This window comes from Bidens hawaiensis, unplaced genomic scaffold (assembly GCF_021521415.1).
Source record: "Bidens hawaiensis isolate Kalapana, Puna unplaced genomic scaffold, B.hawaiensis_p1.1 tig00021689_1, whole genome shotgun sequence".
NCBI lineage: Eukaryota > Viridiplantae > Streptophyta > Magnoliopsida > Asterales > Asteraceae > Bidens > Bidens hawaiensis.
Window position 1 is genome coordinate 259,385 of NW_027493373.1, and position 17,875 is coordinate 277,259.

General features: G+C 39.9%; 1 pseudogene; it reads right to left on the bottom strand.

The window, feature by feature from the left end:
* Positions 1-964: 964 nt before the first annotated feature.
* Positions 965-1,497, bottom strand: LOC143564032 (monodehydroascorbate reductase 4, peroxisomal pseudogene; annotated as a pseudogene).
* Positions 1,498-17,875: the final 16,378 nt, after the last annotated feature.

Consider the following 17,875-nt stretch of genomic DNA (forward strand, 5'->3'; position numbering starts at 1 on the left):
TTTTTGATTGCGTTTCATGTAGACATGTTTCTAATTGTGTAAGTTTATAACTTTTAGATGATTTCCTATTGCTATTTTATGGTGGTGAGAAGCGTGTCACAGCAGATGTTTCACCACCTAGGCATGCAGGTCAACAAGAGCAATAGAAGCATGATGCCCCAGGTTGATACACCAGATGTATCTTTAGCTTCCGGAGACAAGTTCCTTACTAGATTGGTCCTGAGGAAAGTTGGTCATATTCAAAAACGTGATGATGTCGTGTCCATGGATCGCGCCTCTGATGCCACTGCAACCCATCGGTATGTTGGTTTTTTTTATCACCCGTTGTCATGTTCGTTGGTGTTAAGAAAATGTATTTGTTATGTACACTGCTAGAAAATTGACTTTCACCGGTGAGAAAATCATCAACTGGTGCTTCGTGTCAACAATCATTTATGGATATGTCAAAATCCATAAAGAAAGTAGTTTATGTAAAAGGCGTTGTTATGACGGTTATGAGCAATCACGGTCAAACACTAAAGAAGATATAAAAAAACAGATTTTCTAAAACTCATTTTTCTGGTTGTTTGTGATTGTGGACGGATTTTAAAGATTAGATTCATATAAGATTTTGTCTTAGGCATTGTCGATAAGCTAGACACTGTCAGTGATTCGTTAGTGGCACGTTATAAGTAATTACACTCGATGGACAGACTCATCTTTCTGATGATAGCGTATTCACTGTTATGTTGGATGTTAAAAAGTCATGGAGCAATATAGCTGATACAGATTCAGAAAGTTATGTCTTTTTACATGGTATTGATATGTAAGGTTATATTTAATTCATAAAAAGAAATTAAATATGTTTTCTTGGATACATTGTTACATAATAGAATGTTGATAATGCTAACTAGTTTTATCAATCTTTTACATGCACTTTCTTCTCCAATCCTCCAAAACAGTGGAATCAATGGAAGCAAATTCCTCACCATCTCCGTCGTCTTCTTCCATACCAATACGTGAATCTAGCTATTGTTGCCGCCACTACCACCCCAGCAGTCGCATGCCACGGATACATCGGTTTCTCTAAAACAACTGTGGACATCGAGCCATCGACATTCACTACTGGTGCCACAGGCAGTTTCTGGCTCAATGCTACCACAAACCCGAGCCCCTGCCGCTCAAGCTCACTTAAATCATCAATTTCTGGTTTAAGCCTCGTCACTTTAGCTATAGCTTCGTACTCTTCTTTACTCCCGCCTTCAAGAAACGACCCGATTAGATGACCTTTGTGCACCCAATATGCACCGAAACTAGGTCCTGAGAAATCACCAAAGTAAACTTCTTCTCCTAAATTGTCTCCATAAAACTGCCATGAAAATTGAAAACCATCATAAGGTTCAAGTTATAAAATATGTAAAGCTAATAATGGAACATAAGAATTAAAACATAGTGCATTTGAGGATAGAGACGATAACTAAAAGAAACTGGTAAATACCACTGGTGCGTTGCAGTCATCACGGGTAAAATGGGTTGTCTAGAATCTGAATCTATATTTTATCACCTTATTTAGCTAAGTTTTAATGTTGTTATAGTTCAGTTAATTGGTGCTTCTATATTAGAAATATTTTTTAATTGCAAAAAGGACTTCATTTTGTTTAATAGCACAAAAAGGTAGACCGCAACACATTATTCTTTCATAGTTGTAATTTTTATTTATTTATTTTTTTGATGTTTTTTGTTAACTAAAGTTAATTAATGATGTTACTTAAAAGTTGTATAATCATATATATTTATATCTCATATTCTGATTAATCTTAACTATTTCAAAAGAATGTTGATTGTTTGAAAACGGGAGTCATAACTAAATTGTATAGACAGCGTATGAATTGTTAATTAACTAAAACGGGAAGATCTTATATGGCGTATGATTTATGATATATAGATAGTTACACGTTTTTTTTATAATAATTAAATTCAAATTCCTATTTAATCTAGGAACAAAAGCTCTAAAATCATACGTGTCGCGCTCTAATTGTTCCCCATCCCTTATGGAGTCACCAGACTGTTTTGTTTGTAAATAATGAGCTCTCATTGATTTAACCCGTTTTTAGGGTCACGGGTCTCAATGGAAAGGTGTCGTTCCTTTTGGTAAGAAAGGAAATTTAAATCCCCGTTTTATGGGACCATTTGAAATACTCGAACGGATCGGCACTGTCGCTTATCACCAGCGTCTACCCGAGGAAATGAAAGGAATACACAACGTGTTCCATGTTTCCAACCTACATAAGTGTCTGGCTGACGAGAATTTAGCTATGCCTTTAAAAGATGTTGAAATCAACGAAAATCTAAAATTTGTAGAACAACCTCTACAAGTTGCAGAGTTTAATGTTAAGAAGCTTAAAAGGCGAAAATTAAAGTTAGTCAAAATAAGATGGAATTTCCGAAGGTGTAACATCCTGTTTCCAGTTTTGGTTAATAAAATAATAATACTAGTTATTACGAGTTGGGCTTGTGTTGGGTTAAATAAACGTAGGTAATGTACTTGCATTAATAAGGAATGAAGAAAGACCATGGGCTTAAGCCCATGACCCAAATATATAAACCATAATTATTCATTAATCCATTCATTTCCACTCATTTCTTACACCACCCAAAACACACACATAAGCTTCTCTCATCTTTCTCTCTTTCTCTAATTGAAACCAAGAAGGAAAACCGAGCATTTATCCGAGGTACGAATAGTGTGACCTTGTATGGATCCGAATCCGCTAGATCTAGTCGCGAAACGATAAACCGACACCCTCAACCGTTAAAGTCACGAAGTTCGGATGAAATCGGGTATAAGCCGATCGAATGACGAGCTTAGGGGTCACCCTAGCTCGGATCTCGAACGATCGGGACGAAAAACGGTGTAGAAACACGTTTTTCTGGCCACCACCCGTTTTTCCAGCGTGGCGGCGTGTAACATCCTAAATATTCTAATAAATAAAGAAAGTTGCGTTAAATTGTCGTGCGTTTAATAATATTAACTAACGTCTAATATGGAAAAAAAAGAATTGGATTTAATTAAGATGGATTAAGGGTAATGGGCCTTAGGTCCATGAGCCTTAAGGGGTATAAATACCTCCTTAAAGCACCCTTAAACCCTAAACCATCATTCATTTCCATCTTATTCTCTATACATTCAAAACACACACACATACACCACCACATACGGCCGGCGGCCGAGAGAGAGAAACGAGCAAGATCCGAGAGAGATTAAACGTTAGTTGGTATTAGATCTTTATTACACGAGATCTAGAGTTCCCAAACAAGCTAACCAAGATCGAACGAGCACAAAAGGTATGTTCTTGACCTTTAAAATTTACGTTTTATTGAACGTTTAGCCTTGAAACTTGAAACGATAATAGATCGGATCTAAACGAAGCGTAAAGTAGCGAACTTGATGCTAGGACGAACCTAATAAACCCATAAACATGTACGGTTCGTTTAAGATAAACCGTAGATCTTGTATTGAACGTCCTTAAGCTTAAAGGTCCAAGCTTTATAGTATATACGGGATATATATACGAACGAAAACGGTTAGGGAACGTTAGTGGGTGATGTCGAACCATAACAAGGATATTAAAATCGCCAAAATGCTTGATAAAAACCAAACCCATAGCTGAACTGAATAACTTCGCCTGCAAAGCTTAACTTCGCCTGCAAGCTCAACTTCGCCTGCAAGCTTAACTTCGCTTGCAAGCAAGTTCGCCTAAAGCCAAGTTCGCCTAACTGTAACTTCGCCTGGTGATAAGTTCGCCAATGATAACTTCGCCTAAAGCTAAGTTCGTCGAGCCTTAACTTCGCCTGGTGATAAGTTCGCTCAATGCTTAACTTCGCTTAATGTTAAGTTCGCTTAACACTAAATTTGCTTACAGTAAGTTCGCTTAATGTTAAGTTCGCTTAACACTGATTTCGCCTACAGTAAGTTCGCTTATTGTTAAGTTCGCTTAATGATAAGTTCGCTGGAGTTAGCAAATTAGAAAATAAATTAAAAACCTAATGAAAAGTGTGTTAAGACAGTTAATGGAAATAAAATTTTTCCAAGCTAACCTGGCAGCTCGACCCAGCCAGGGGCTCTGCCCCTTGGACCCTGCTAGGGGCTGCCGCCCCTAGACCCCGCTGCCAGGGGCGCTGCCCCCGGACCCCCGTTCGTTGTGGGTTATAAAGATAGGAATACAATGTGAGTAGTAGTAGTTAATTGATACGTGTAAATATTATACAGTTAGCCGTGCACAGCTCAAGAAGGGAATAACGATTAATGGAGAGCGTAACAGGATTCAGGTGAGTTTCTAGCCCCATTTATGTGTTATGTTTTCGTGGCTGTGTGCATACTCAATATGTTTGTTAATACGCTTATCCTAAGAGATAAGTGTATGCCTTATGTGAATAATGTGAAATGTATGAATGATTGCCTGATGGTACGTGAACGATCTTCGGATATTGCACGTACTGTCAGGTTGTAACGCTACGTATAAGGTAAGTATGATATGTATGCTTATGTGTATGAATGTGATAAAGTTAATGAAAGAAGAAAATGATGGTTGTATGGTTGTATGGTTACGAAGAGGGTACCGGGCCCTAATAATACTCGAGGTATGATGTATGGTTGTATGGTAACGAAGAGGGAATCGAACCCTACTAATATTCGAGAACTAGGGAACCGAACCCTACTAATATTCAAGGAAAGAGGGTACCGAACCCTACTAATATTCGAGGAAAGAGGGTACCGAGCCCTAATAATACTCGAGGAAAGAGGGTATCGAGCCCTAATAATACTCGAGGGAGGAGGGTACCGAGCACTAATAATACTCGAGGAAGGAGGGTACCGAGCCCTAATAATACTCGAGGAATGTAGGGCGTAATGCTCTTTATAACGTAAGATATGAAAGCAAGTTAATACAAAAGAAAGTATGAAAGTATGAATGAAAGAATATAAGTTTGTGTATATTGTATAATGTATGATTAACTAGAACTCACTCAGCGTAGCTGACTTTTAGTATGCACGCAGGTGAGTAGGATGAGGCAGCTCGCTTGAGGAGACACGTGCCACTGAATAAGAGGCTGGCATCGGAAGACTCAAGACGTTTAAGTTTAACGTTTTGTTTATTTTGAAAGACAAGATGTTGTTTTAAGACAAGATGTGTTTTGTTATGAAATGTTTTATGAAAGCTTTTATATTCCGCGAATGTTTTAATTAACTCTGATATTAGAACTGCGTTTATGAGTAAATCCAACGCGAAAGTAGGGCTACCGGTAACGGAGCCTTACACGGCGTATGAGGTAACGATTCCAGGGAATGTTTTGACATTTTGTGCCCTAACCCTAGGCGCGCGTATGCTCATTCGTTAGGGAAGAATTATGAATGAACCCCGTTCGTTAAGCCATTCGTTATGTCATTTGTTACGGAGAAATGATGAATGAACCCTCATTCGTTATGAAGGTCCATTCGCTATGAAGCTTCATTCGTTATAAAGGTTCATTTGTTAAAAGAGTTCATTCGTTATAAAGGTTCGTTCGTTATAAAAGTTCATTCGTCAAGAAGGTCCATTCGTCATAGGTGGCTATTGTTATGAAGTAACAAATGAGTCCATTTTTTATGAAAGAACGCACTCGTTAAGAAGTACCTAATGAGCCCCATTCGTTAAGAAGCAACGGATGAGCCCCATTCGTTAAGGAACTGATAACGAATGAAGTTTGATAAAATGACAAAAAGGTCCATGGACTTAGAATAAAATGGATTAATAACAAAGAAGCCCACAAACTTTACAAATTAAACAAAGGTACCTTTAAAGGTAAATGAGTAACGAATAAGATAATCATTTAAGAAATGTTAATGAAAATTTTGCTAAGAACCCTTAATGTAAATTTTTTCCAAGCTGACCTGGCAGCTTAACCCCAGCCAGGGGCTCTGCTCCTTGGACCCCGTTAGGGGCTGCTACCCCTAAAACCTCGCTGCCAGGGGAGCTGCCACCGGACCCCCGTTCGTTGAGGGTTATAATAAACTAGAAATACGATATGGGTAGCGATAGTTAAGTGATACGTGTAATTATTATACGGTTAGCCGTGCCCAGCTAAAGATAGGAGTTACGATTAACTCTGAGAGGAATTGAGTTCAAGTGAGTTTCTAGCCTCATTTCCTTGTTATGTTTTCTGGTCTGTGTGCATACTCAATGTGATTAGTTAAAACACTTACCTTGAGTGGTAAGTGTATGCATGGATGATATATGTGACAAATATTATATTGTGAATATGAATGAAAGCTTGTCGGTACGTGAATGATCTTCGGACATTGCACGTATCGCCAAGGATGGTAAGTGTTAGAACATATATAATTGTGTATGTACGAACGATAAAGCAGGGTATGTACAAAATTGTATGAATGTTTGTATAAAAGTATGGTAGAGTGAAGGTAGCGAACAGACCCTGTTAATATCTGCGAATGAAGGGAACAGACCCTAGTAATATACCCTAGTAATATCTGTTAGTGTAGGGAACAGACCCTAATAATATATGCGAATGTAGGGAACAAACCCTAATATTTGCGAAGGTTATAGGACGAAATGTATGTATATATGTATGTATGAAAGTAAGAATGAAAGTATGAAAGTATGAACATATGAAGAAAGGCAAAATGCTAAGTATGTTATACATATCTTCGGATGCGTATATAAGTGAGTATATGAATGTATTGTATGTTACCTGTATTAACTAGAACTCACTCAGCGTAGTTGACTTTTAGTATGCATGCAAGTTAATAGACTGAGGCAACTCGCTTGATTGAAGACACGTGGCGGGATCTGAAGAAGCTAGAATCTGCAGAAAGATTTGTCATGATGTTAAATAAGATATTTTATGTTATGTTTTCAAGGACAAGTTGAATGTTTGTAATAAATGAACGAAGTTTCATTATTCCGTGAAAGTTTTAATTAACTCTGATATTTAGAACTGTGTTTATGAGTAAATCTAACGCAAAAGTACGGCACTGGGGTCGGGGCCTTACAAGTTGGTATCAAAGCATAAGTTCGAGAGAATTAAACATCCTACATGCTTAGACTCGAACAGAGAATGGGATTTAAGTAAGAAAAGAAAGAAGATGCACGTTCAGGAAAGCCTTGTGTCACTCAAGCAAGCTAAGTAAAGGTAAAGTATGTGATTAATTTCACATGTAATGTGAGAATGCGTAAGGAAGTTAGCTTAAATACTAGAGATAGTAGTGTATGATTATATGACCTGTTTGATTGTCTAACTGTTAAAAGTAGAACTAGCACAAGTGGACTCACAAAGGGAAGTGTATAGGACACGGAAAGTAACGCGATCAGTTGGCCACTGTTATTACCTGTTAGCCATACTATCCTTGTACTAAATAGTTCCTTGAGTGATAACGTTTATGTTTCCTTATAAAATACGAATGGCTGGAGAAAGAAGGGTCGTTGGTCAAGGAGGCCGTACTGGACGTCGTGGTAGGCCGCGTATTGTCTAAGGACCTTCTGTAGAGTCAGTTACTAATACAGGGGAAGAAGGAAGTGCAGATGGACAGAATCCGAGCAACAATGAAGGCTATCAGCTTGCCCCTGCTGTTCAAGCAGCCATTGCTCAAGCTGTAGCTGCTGCAGTGAAGAACCTGCAACCTGAAAATTCTGCTGGAAGCCATGTGAGGACCGCTGAGAGGGCGGGGAATGACGGTAAGAAAGCTGATGATGGGGAAGGTGATTTGAGTGAAGTTCGATCTTTGAAAGTTGATGAGAGAAAGAGAGGCCGAGGTGGGTGTAACTATAAGTCGTTCAAAGGTTGTGACCCGCCAAAGCTGACTGGTTTAGGGGTTGCAATCGCTACTCTCCAATGGATAACCGCCGTGGACAAGGTTATCCGAATTAGCGAGTGTCGTCCCGACCAAGCCGTGGGTTATGCTACCAAGTCGTTCGGAGATGAAGCTATGTACTAGTGGGAGTCGGTAGAGCAGAGGAAGACTCGAGACGAAATTAAGGCCATGAGGTGGGATGACCTGAAGGATATGGCTGTGAAACGTTTTTGTGGTGATGTTGAGGTCGAAAGGGCTGAGATGAAGTTTCTAAACTTGAAGGAGGGAAAGATGACACACCGCGAGTACACTACTGAATTTCAACCGCATGTCTAGGTTGGTGCCTGACATGGTGAACACTGAAGTGAAAAGGATCAAGTGCTACATAAGAAGACTTCCACAGAACGTCTGCACTTTGGTCAAGACAAGCAAACCTCCCACTTTCGACTCTGTGGTTGAACTCGCAGAGATGGTTTACAATGACCTGGATGTGGATGATGTGGTGTTAGAAGAGAATAGAGAGAAGAAATGGATTGTTCCTGTTAAGCAACCCAGTACCCAATCATGGAACCGCAGAGATAAGAGACAGAAAGTGTGGGAGAAGAGGTCGTGCAAGACTTGTGGTAAGATGCACGCTAGTGATTGCAAATGGGGTACTGGTTCTGACGTGTGTCACAAGTGTGGAAAGTCCCATGGTGGGGAATGCAAGTTAGGGTCAAATGCCTGTTACAAATGTGGAAAGATGGGGCATTTTGCTCAGGATTGCCATGCAAAGCCCGCATGTTATAGGTGCGGTCAGACCGGTCACCTAGCAAGGGCTTGCACTGGTGGTGAACCTGGAGTAAGTGAGAAGAAAGATGCCGAACAAGTGAGGCCAAGGACTAGGTCCTATATGATGACTCAGGAGCAAGACAAGCAGATTCCAGATGTTGTCAAAGGAACGTTTCTGGTAAACGGTATTTCTGCTTCAGTATTGTTTGATTCAGGTGCAAATCGAGGTTTCGTAGCTACACCGTTTAGCTAGTTAGCAAAAATGAAATGTTGTCGTGTGCCTGAAACCTTTATAGTCGAAACTGCTAGTGGGTCCTCGGTTAAGATAATGAGAATGGTTAAGGATTGTAAGATAGAGTTAGAGGGATGTGAGTTTCCTGTTACCCTGTATGGTATGACCTTTGGAGGGTTCTATGTGGTATTGGGGATGGATTGGCTATCTGAGTTTGAGGCTCAGATAGTGTATAAGAATCGAATGATAAGGTTAAAGTCCTTGGATGGTGGTACAGTGACGTTTTAAGGTGATAAAGAAAGATCAGGGATTAACGTCATTTCGATGATAAAGGCCGAATGTTTGTTAAGGCGAGGGTGTGGTGCCTACCTGGCGTATGTTGTCAAAGCTACGGACGATACGAAAGAAGTGAAAGATGTTCTTATTGTTTGCGACTACCCAGAAGTGTTCCCTGAGGACCTTCCGGGGTTGCCACCGGAGCGAGAGATAGAATTTCAGATAAGCTTAATACCAAAAGCGCAGCCCGTCGCGAAAGCACCTTATTGTCTGGCGCCATTTGAGATGAAAGAATTGATGTCCCAATGACAAGAATTCCTCGATAAAGGTTTTGTAAGACCGAGTGTTTTCCCGAGGGGTGCACCGGTGTTGTTTGTTAAGAAGAATGATGGAAGTATGAGAATGTGTATAGACTATCGTGAGTTGAATAAGCTTATGGTAAAGAACAGATATTTGTTGCCACGAATTGACGATTTGTTTGATCAACTATAAGGTTCTAGTTGGTTCTCACGAATAGACCTTAGATCAGGCTATCATCAGCTGAAGGTGAAAGAGGCAGACATCCATAAGACAGCGTTTCGGACACCGGTATGGACACTACGAGTTCCTTGTGATGTCGTTAGGTTTAACAAATGCTCCTGCAGCATTTATGGATATGATGAATAGGGTATCTCGGCCGATGTTAGATAAGTCAGTCATCATTTCCATTGACGATATATTTATTTATTCTAAGAGCGAGTCTGATCACACTGAGTATATAAGAGAAGTATTAGAGAAGCTGAAGGAAGAGAAACTGTATGCAAAGTTCTCGAAGTGCGCATTTTGGTTGCGTGAGGTACAGTTTCTAGGTCACGTAATCAATCCTGAAGGGATTACCGTGGACCTGTCTAATATTGAAGCGATAATGAATTGGAAGACTCCATAGCACCCGACTGATATACGCAACTTCTTAGGGTTGGCTGGCTATTATAGGAGATTCATTGTAGGCTTCTCCAAGATAGCCGCACCGTTGACCGGAATGACCCGGAAGTCTGTAGTATTATATTGGGGTAAGTTTCAGGAGGGGGCTTTTGAGGAGTTGAAGAAAATACTCACACAAGCTCCAATCATTCCTCTAGCCGATGGTGACGAGGATTTGGTTGTTTGTACTGATGCCTTGCATCATGGGTTAGGTTGCGTGTTGATGCAACGAGGAAAAGTGATAGCTTATGCATCCAGAAAGTTCAAGGTTCATGGGAGTACCTACCCGACGCATGATTAGAGCTAGTAGCAGTAGTGCATGCTCTTAAAATATGGAGACATTATCTGTATGGTACTAAGTGTACTATTTATATGGATCATAAGAGTTTGAAGTACTTCTTTGAGTAGAAAGAATTGAACATGAGACAAAGAAGGTGGTTAGAATTAATAAAGGACTATGACAGTGATATCAAATACTATTTTGGTAAGGCTAATGTGGTCACCGTCGCGTTAAGCCGTAAGAATGAATAAGTCATTGCAATAGTGAAGTCTTATAATTTAATTATCAACTCAGACCTCTTTGGAGTAATCACCGAGGTACAGTCTGAGGTACTCGTAGATGAAGATTAATGAAGAAAGAAAGAATTTTCGGACAGAAACACGAGCTGGTGGAAATCTTAGAAGTCAAATTCTAGATGAAGCTCATAAGTCAAGATACTCGATTCATCCGGGATCCACCAAAATGTATCAAGATCTTAAGAAGGACTACTGGTGGCCAAGTATGAAGAATGATGTAGTAGATTATATTAGTAAGTGCTTAACTTGCTTGCAAGTCAAAGCTGAACACCAGAAGGCTTATGGAAAGATGCAGCCACTAGAAATACCTGAATGGAAATGGGAACACATCACCATGGATTTCATAACTAAGCTACCCCGTACAGCTAAACATCATGATACCATCTGGATGATATTGGATCGTTTGACTAAAAGTGCTCACTTTCTGCCTATACGAAAGGCTATCTCGTCAGAAACGTTAGCAAATGTGTTCATAAAATAGGTTGTGGCTAAACATGGAGTGCCGTTATCGATCGTGTCTGATAGAGATAATCACTTTACTTCAAGATTTTGGAAGAAGTTCCACGAAGCTATGGGAACAAGACTGAACATCAGTACAGCGTATCATTACAAATGGGCAGTCTGAAAGGACGATCCAAACCCTTGAGGATATGCTACGTGCTTTTATTTTAGACGTTGGAGGAAGTTGGGATGATCATATGCATCTGGCAGAGTTCTCTTATAACAACAGCTACCATTCGAGTATTGGTATGCCACCGTTTGAGATGTTGTATGGTAAACGTTGTAGAACTCCTGTATGTTAGGAAGAGATTGGTCAGAAGGAGATCGGAAGCCTATAGTTTGTGCAAGAAACTTCGTCAAGGTCAGATCAAGGCAAGAATGGAAGCTGCTCATGATCGTCAAAAATCCTATGCTGATAAGCGGCGACAACGGATTGAGTTTAGCATTGGTGACAATGTGATGCTAAAGTGTCACACCCCCATTCTAGGCCTAGGAGTGTGATCCATAGTTGGTACCATATTTGTAAGTAAATCAGAGTAACGGGTTATAGCGGAAGTCGTTATAAAAACATAAGGATCGATTATATAAAATATTTACATTACAAAAGACGAACAAAAGTCTCGTTTAGTATTTACTTGTTTATAATTTACAAAAACCACCATGTTTTAATATTTACACAAAATTATCCGAGCCATCGGATTCTAGAGCTTCTTCGTCATTTAAGCTCTAATCTTGATTACCTGCAAAATGTTATTAAAATATGTCAGCAACGAATGCTGGTGAATATGCTGACGCTAAAATATTTTCTTTACTTAATTACCCCTCGAGACCACGTAAGTCTCGGCCCATCTTGGCTTAGGAATAATCAAGTTAAAACAATCATCATAAACTCGAGTCTCTGCACTAGGTCACCTCAGCGAAACACCGCAGCGTTTATGACATAACTTAGGTACCATAAATATACACATGGCCATTCCCCACTCGGACGTAACTTAGGTCCGGCCCATCGTGGCTGGAGGTCGTGACCAAGCGTGGTGCGATGTGCCCACCGCGTTCCACATATGTAAGGATCCAGACAAACGTATACCATAGCCTGAGGGCTGGCTTATACTCTTATTTATAATGTTTTTAGAGACACGAAGCCTCATGTAAAGTTTTACACATAACACGTTTGTTTGTTTAAAAACAAGTTTGTAAAAGTGGGACGTATTCACCTTTTCAATGGGATCGGCTTTCAACACCGTCCGTTAGTCCTTCCTTCGCTATCTCGCACCTATAGTATGAGTATAACATTCATAGTCGGATACACGATCCGGCTTAAGACCTTTAGTCTTACCATCTAGATGAACCTTTAGTTCATTATTTCTTTTACTTTAAAACCTTTAGTTATAAAGTAATCTTTATAAATCTTTAGTTTATATTTAAAAACCTGACGTTTCTTCTTCTTTAAGAAACGTATTTATTTTATTATTTAAGCATATTCATAATACTTAAATAATATATTCTATATAAAGAATTATTATTTACTTACATATATATATATACTCATATATATATATATATATATATATATATATATATATATATTCTTTTCTTTCTTTTCTTTGTTATTTATTTTCTCTTTTTTTATTCATCGAGTATAATTCTGACTTAGGCATTAAGCCTTTATAATATTTTAATATTATTTTGGTTGGGAATTATGTCTACCTTGCTTGACTTGGAAACACCCTAGTCACTTGGGCAGCACTTCGACGCCGCTCAATCGATACTCTTTTCTTTTCAACTCCTTCTCCTCACTTGGCACTTGGTCCCTGGAGTTTAGAAATTGGCAGAATTGGTCCCTTGACTTTGAAAAATTGACATTTTTGGCCCGAATTTTACGTGATGTTACATCCTCCCCACCTTGAAATAAATCTCGTCCTCGAGATTGCTTACGAAAACAAGTGGGGGTATTTCTTTCTCATTTCGGACTCGAGTTCCCAAGTATATTTGGGTCCTCGTCGGGAATCCCATCTTACTTTTACGATTTTCAAAGTTCGTCTTTTAAGTTTCTTTGTTTTCGAATCTTCAATTTGAATTGGTCTCTCGATAAATTTTAAATTCTCGTTAATTTGTACATCTTTTAGGGGCATCGAAAGAGATTCATCAGCTAGACATTTCCGTAGATTCGAGACGTGGAATACGTCGTAGATTCAAACGATATGCGACGGTACCAATTCGTTCGAGTACCTCAAAGGGTCCAACGAATCGAGGACTTAGTTTGTCTTTCTTGCCGAAGCGGACTACGCCTTTCCATGGCGAGACTTTCAAGAGAACCTTGTCACTGACACTAAATTCCAACGGCTTACGACGGAAATCGGCGTAACTCTTTTGGCGATCACGTGCCGTCTTAAGTCGTTCACGGATTTGAAGAACTTTTTCGGTGGTTTCTTGGACTTTTTCGGGTCCAGATAATTGATTATCTCCAGTTTCAGACCAGCACACGGGCGTTCTACATTTTCGACCATATAACGCCTCGAATGGTGCGGCTTGAATGCTCGAGTGATAACTATTATTATACGAGAATTCCATTAGGGGTAAGTGGTCGTCCCAACTTCCATCTAAGTCTATCACACAAGCGCGGAGCATATCTTCCAACGTTTGAATTGTTCTTTCGCTTTGCCCATCGGTTTGTGGATGATAGGCAGTGCTAAGGTTTAATTTTGTACCAAGAGCTTGTTGGAAGCTTTTCCAAAAGTGAGATGTAAAACGGCTGTCTCGATCAGAGATTATAGACAACGGTACTTCATGCAAAGCAACAATGCTGTTTACATAAATACGCGCTAGTCTATCATTTGAGTACGACTCGTTGATAGGAATGAAGTGTGCGGATTTTGTTAAACGATCCACAATTCGGGAGTTTAGTTATAAAATCCATAGTGATTAACTCCCACTTCCATACGGGAAGTTCGGGTTGCTGAAGCAATCCCGAAGGCTTTTGGTGTTCAGCCTTGACTTTCAAGCATGTTAGACATTTCGCAACATGCGAAGTGATATCCTTTTTCATTCCATTCCATCAGCAGTTCGATTTAAGGTTTTGATACATTTTGTCACTACCGGGGTGCATCATGTACTTGGTCTTGTGGGCTTCGTTTAGAATTTTCTCACGCAAGTCCCCAATGTTTGGTACCCAAATCCGGTTTTCCATTCTAAGGATACCATCGTCACCTTTGACTAACGAGTCAATGGTGCCGTTACGTTTTTCATCGGAGATCTTGTTTTCATTGATTGCTTGAATTTGAGCGGATTTGATTTGGTCGATAAGATCGATTTGAAGTTCTAGCCTTAACGCTCGGACTCTTTTTGGCTTTTCGTGCTCTTTACGACTTAAGGCTTCAGCCACAACGTTGGGTTTGCCTTCATGATAAATGATCTCGCAGTCGTAGTCGTTAAGAGTTTCCATCCAACGTCGTTGGCGCATATTAAGCTCTTTTTGCTCAAAGATATGTTTCAAACTTTTGTGATCGGTGTACACGATAAATCTTACTCTATAGAGATAGTGCCTCCATATCTTATGTGAAAAGATTATGGCACCTAACTCTAGATCATGAGTTGTATAGTTCTTCTCGTGCACCTTGAGTTGACGAGAGGCGTAAGCGATTACCTTCTTTCGTTGCATTAGTACACATCCCAAGCCGGAATGAGATGTATCACTAAAGACAACAAAGTCTTCGGTACCTTCTGGCAAGGCCAGTATAGGAGCTTGGGTAAGCTTTTGTTTAAGTATAGCCTCTTGTTGTTTTGTTCCCCATTCATACTTGATGTTTTTACGAGTTAGGGAAGTTAGAGGAACAGCGATTCGGGAAAATTTCTCGATGAACCTACGGTAATAGCCGGCCAATCCTAAGAAACTTCAATCTTAGCGGGGTCCACTTGAATACCGTTGACATTAATGATGTGACCAACAAATTGCACCTCGTGCAACCAGAACTCGCATTTCGAGAACTTGGCGTACAACTTCTCGGTTCTAAGGATTTCGAGTAAGGTTCGAAGATGACTTTCATGATCGTCCTTAGACTTAGAGTAAATAAGTATGTCGTTGATGAAAACGATAACAAATTTATCTAAGTAGGGCTGATAAATACGGTTCGTCATATCCATAAACGCGTCTGGCGCATTAGTTAGTACAAATGGCATAACGGTGAACTCATAATGGCCATACCTTGTTCGGAAAGAGGTTTTTGGAATATCTTCGGTTTGAACTTTAAGTTGGTGATAGCCGGAACGAAGATCGATTTTTGAAAAGAAGCTAGCACTTTGAAGTTGATCGAAAAGGTCATCGATTCGGGGAAGTGGATATCGATTCTTGATTGTAACTTTGTTGAGAGCTCGGTAGTCGATGCACATGCGCATGGATCCATCTTTCTTCTTGACGAATAGTATTGGTGCTCCCCATTGTGATGAACTTGGTCGTATAAAACCTTTCTCCAGAAGTTCGTCCAATTGTTTCTTTAGTTCTTTCATCTCGGTTGGCGCAAGGCGATATGAAGCTTTGGTGATCGGAGAAGTACCAGGAATAAGATCGATCCTAAACTCTACTTCACGATCGGGAGGAATGCCGCGGAGTTCGTCAGGAAATACATCGGCATAGTCAGAAACAACATGAACGTCTTTGATTTCTTTGGTTTGATTCTTCGGTAACGTAGGCCATGAATGCTAAGCATCCTTGATTTAAACACTTGTTAGCCTTTATCACGGAGATTAGGGTAACTTGGCCAGCGTCCTTATCCCCTTCAATTCGAATAGTTCGTTTATCTAGGGCTTGAAGTTCAACAGTCTTGCTATTGCAAAGGATACGAGCATGGTTGTCGGATAACCAATCCATACCCAATACAATATCAAAACCATCAAGAGTCATGGGTAGCAATGAAATAGGTAAAACATAATCGGCTAACAAGATTTTTCCGTTTTCTAAAGCTTCGGTAATTTTAACAGTTTCGCCGTTAGCGGTCTCAACGCTTAGAGTTTTATTGAGTTTGATTAAATGTTCGTTTAATAGACTACAAAACTTATAATCTATAAAACTTAAGTTGGCACCCGAATCAAACAAGACTCTAGCATAAGCGTTGTTAACAAGAAATGTACCGGTAATTGTTTCCGGCATGTCGGCCGCTTTCTTTGTGTCTAAGACAAAGACCCTTGCATTGCCCTTCTTGGGCTCATTCTTCTGACTGCTACCACCCACACCACCAGTGGCGGGCTTATTCTTGGGACACTCAAAACTAAGATGCCCCATCTCCTTGCAATTGTAGCGGGTCATCTTCTTCTTCCAACAATCAGCCGTGGCATGGCCGGTTCTGTTACATGATTCACAGACTCGAGATGCAAAGTTGCATCTACCTCTATGGTATTTCTTACAAATTTTACATTGAGGGACGCCAAGATTGGAATTAGACCTTCGTTGATCAATTCCTTTACCCTTGAAGCGGGTATCTCCACCTTTCTTCGAGTCATGTGTTGTTACCACCTTTTTGTCTTCCTCTTTATTACGGATCATTCCGCCTATCAAGTACCCAGCCAACTCCATCGCGGAGTCAGCGGTTTGTGGTAAGTGAGATCTCACCATATCACGAATTTCCCGAGGTAGTCCCCATATATAACGTGTAACCTTGCTGGACTCTGGGGTAACCAGCTGGGGAACTAAGCGACAATACTCGCGAAACTTCGTCTTATAATCACGAAGGTTTGTTCCAACAACCTTGTGAGCCAGGAACTTGGTTTGGATCTGGTCCGTCTCGTGCATCAGACAGAACTTTGACAATATCAATTCTTTAAACTCGCTCCAGGAAAAACTATACATCACCTCCCTTCCTCTACTCATAATCAACGTGTTCCACCACTCTAACGCTTCGCCTTTGAACATCAAAGCAGAATATTGAATATTTTCCTCCTCCGTACATTTTCTCGTGATAACAATCGTCTCCATCTCTTCAAGCCACCTTACGGTATTGATGGCTTCCTTGTCACCGTGAAATTCTTTTGTTCCGTAGTACTTAGGTGGATCTCTTCTTCATCGAAAGAAATGAGATTGTCGCGGATACAAAACATTCAATTCAAAAAATTAACCAAATTTCCCTGATGTAGAGGCAATCAAGAAAGCTGCATAAGTAAATATATAACCTACAAAAAATTGGGCTAATCCCACCAATCTTGCTTGTACAATGGAAAGTGCCACCGGTTTATCTCTCCAACGAATCAAATTGGCCAAAGGTGTGCGTTCAGGAGCCCATGCTAAAGTTTCAATCAATTCCTGCTAAAAAGTCTTTAAAGGAACATCCTCCTATCTTTAGTTTCTTAAATTCTTTACGAACCCCTACATCAGCGTTTGATTCATACACACTCTCTTCCTCACGTGAAGGTCGAGTACGGGGTTTAGAAACAGATTTACGGGAAGAATTTTCAGATTGTGAGCGTTTTGTTTGAGAATGTCTTGTTTGAGATCTAGACATTGATTCTTCTCTAACCGCATTTTTAACCATTTGTTGGATTTGTTTCAGATATTTGTCGGGAATTGGTTCCTCTTTCTCGGGACCTTTTCCTTTCACTTCGCGTCTCTCGGCTTCCTTTCGGAAGGCCTCTCGAATATCACTTTGTCGAGACATATTTTATCTTTTATTCTTTTTATCTGAAATTTTAACACATTTCTTTTCTCAATATACAAATTTATTTATTTCACATTTATATACATATCATAA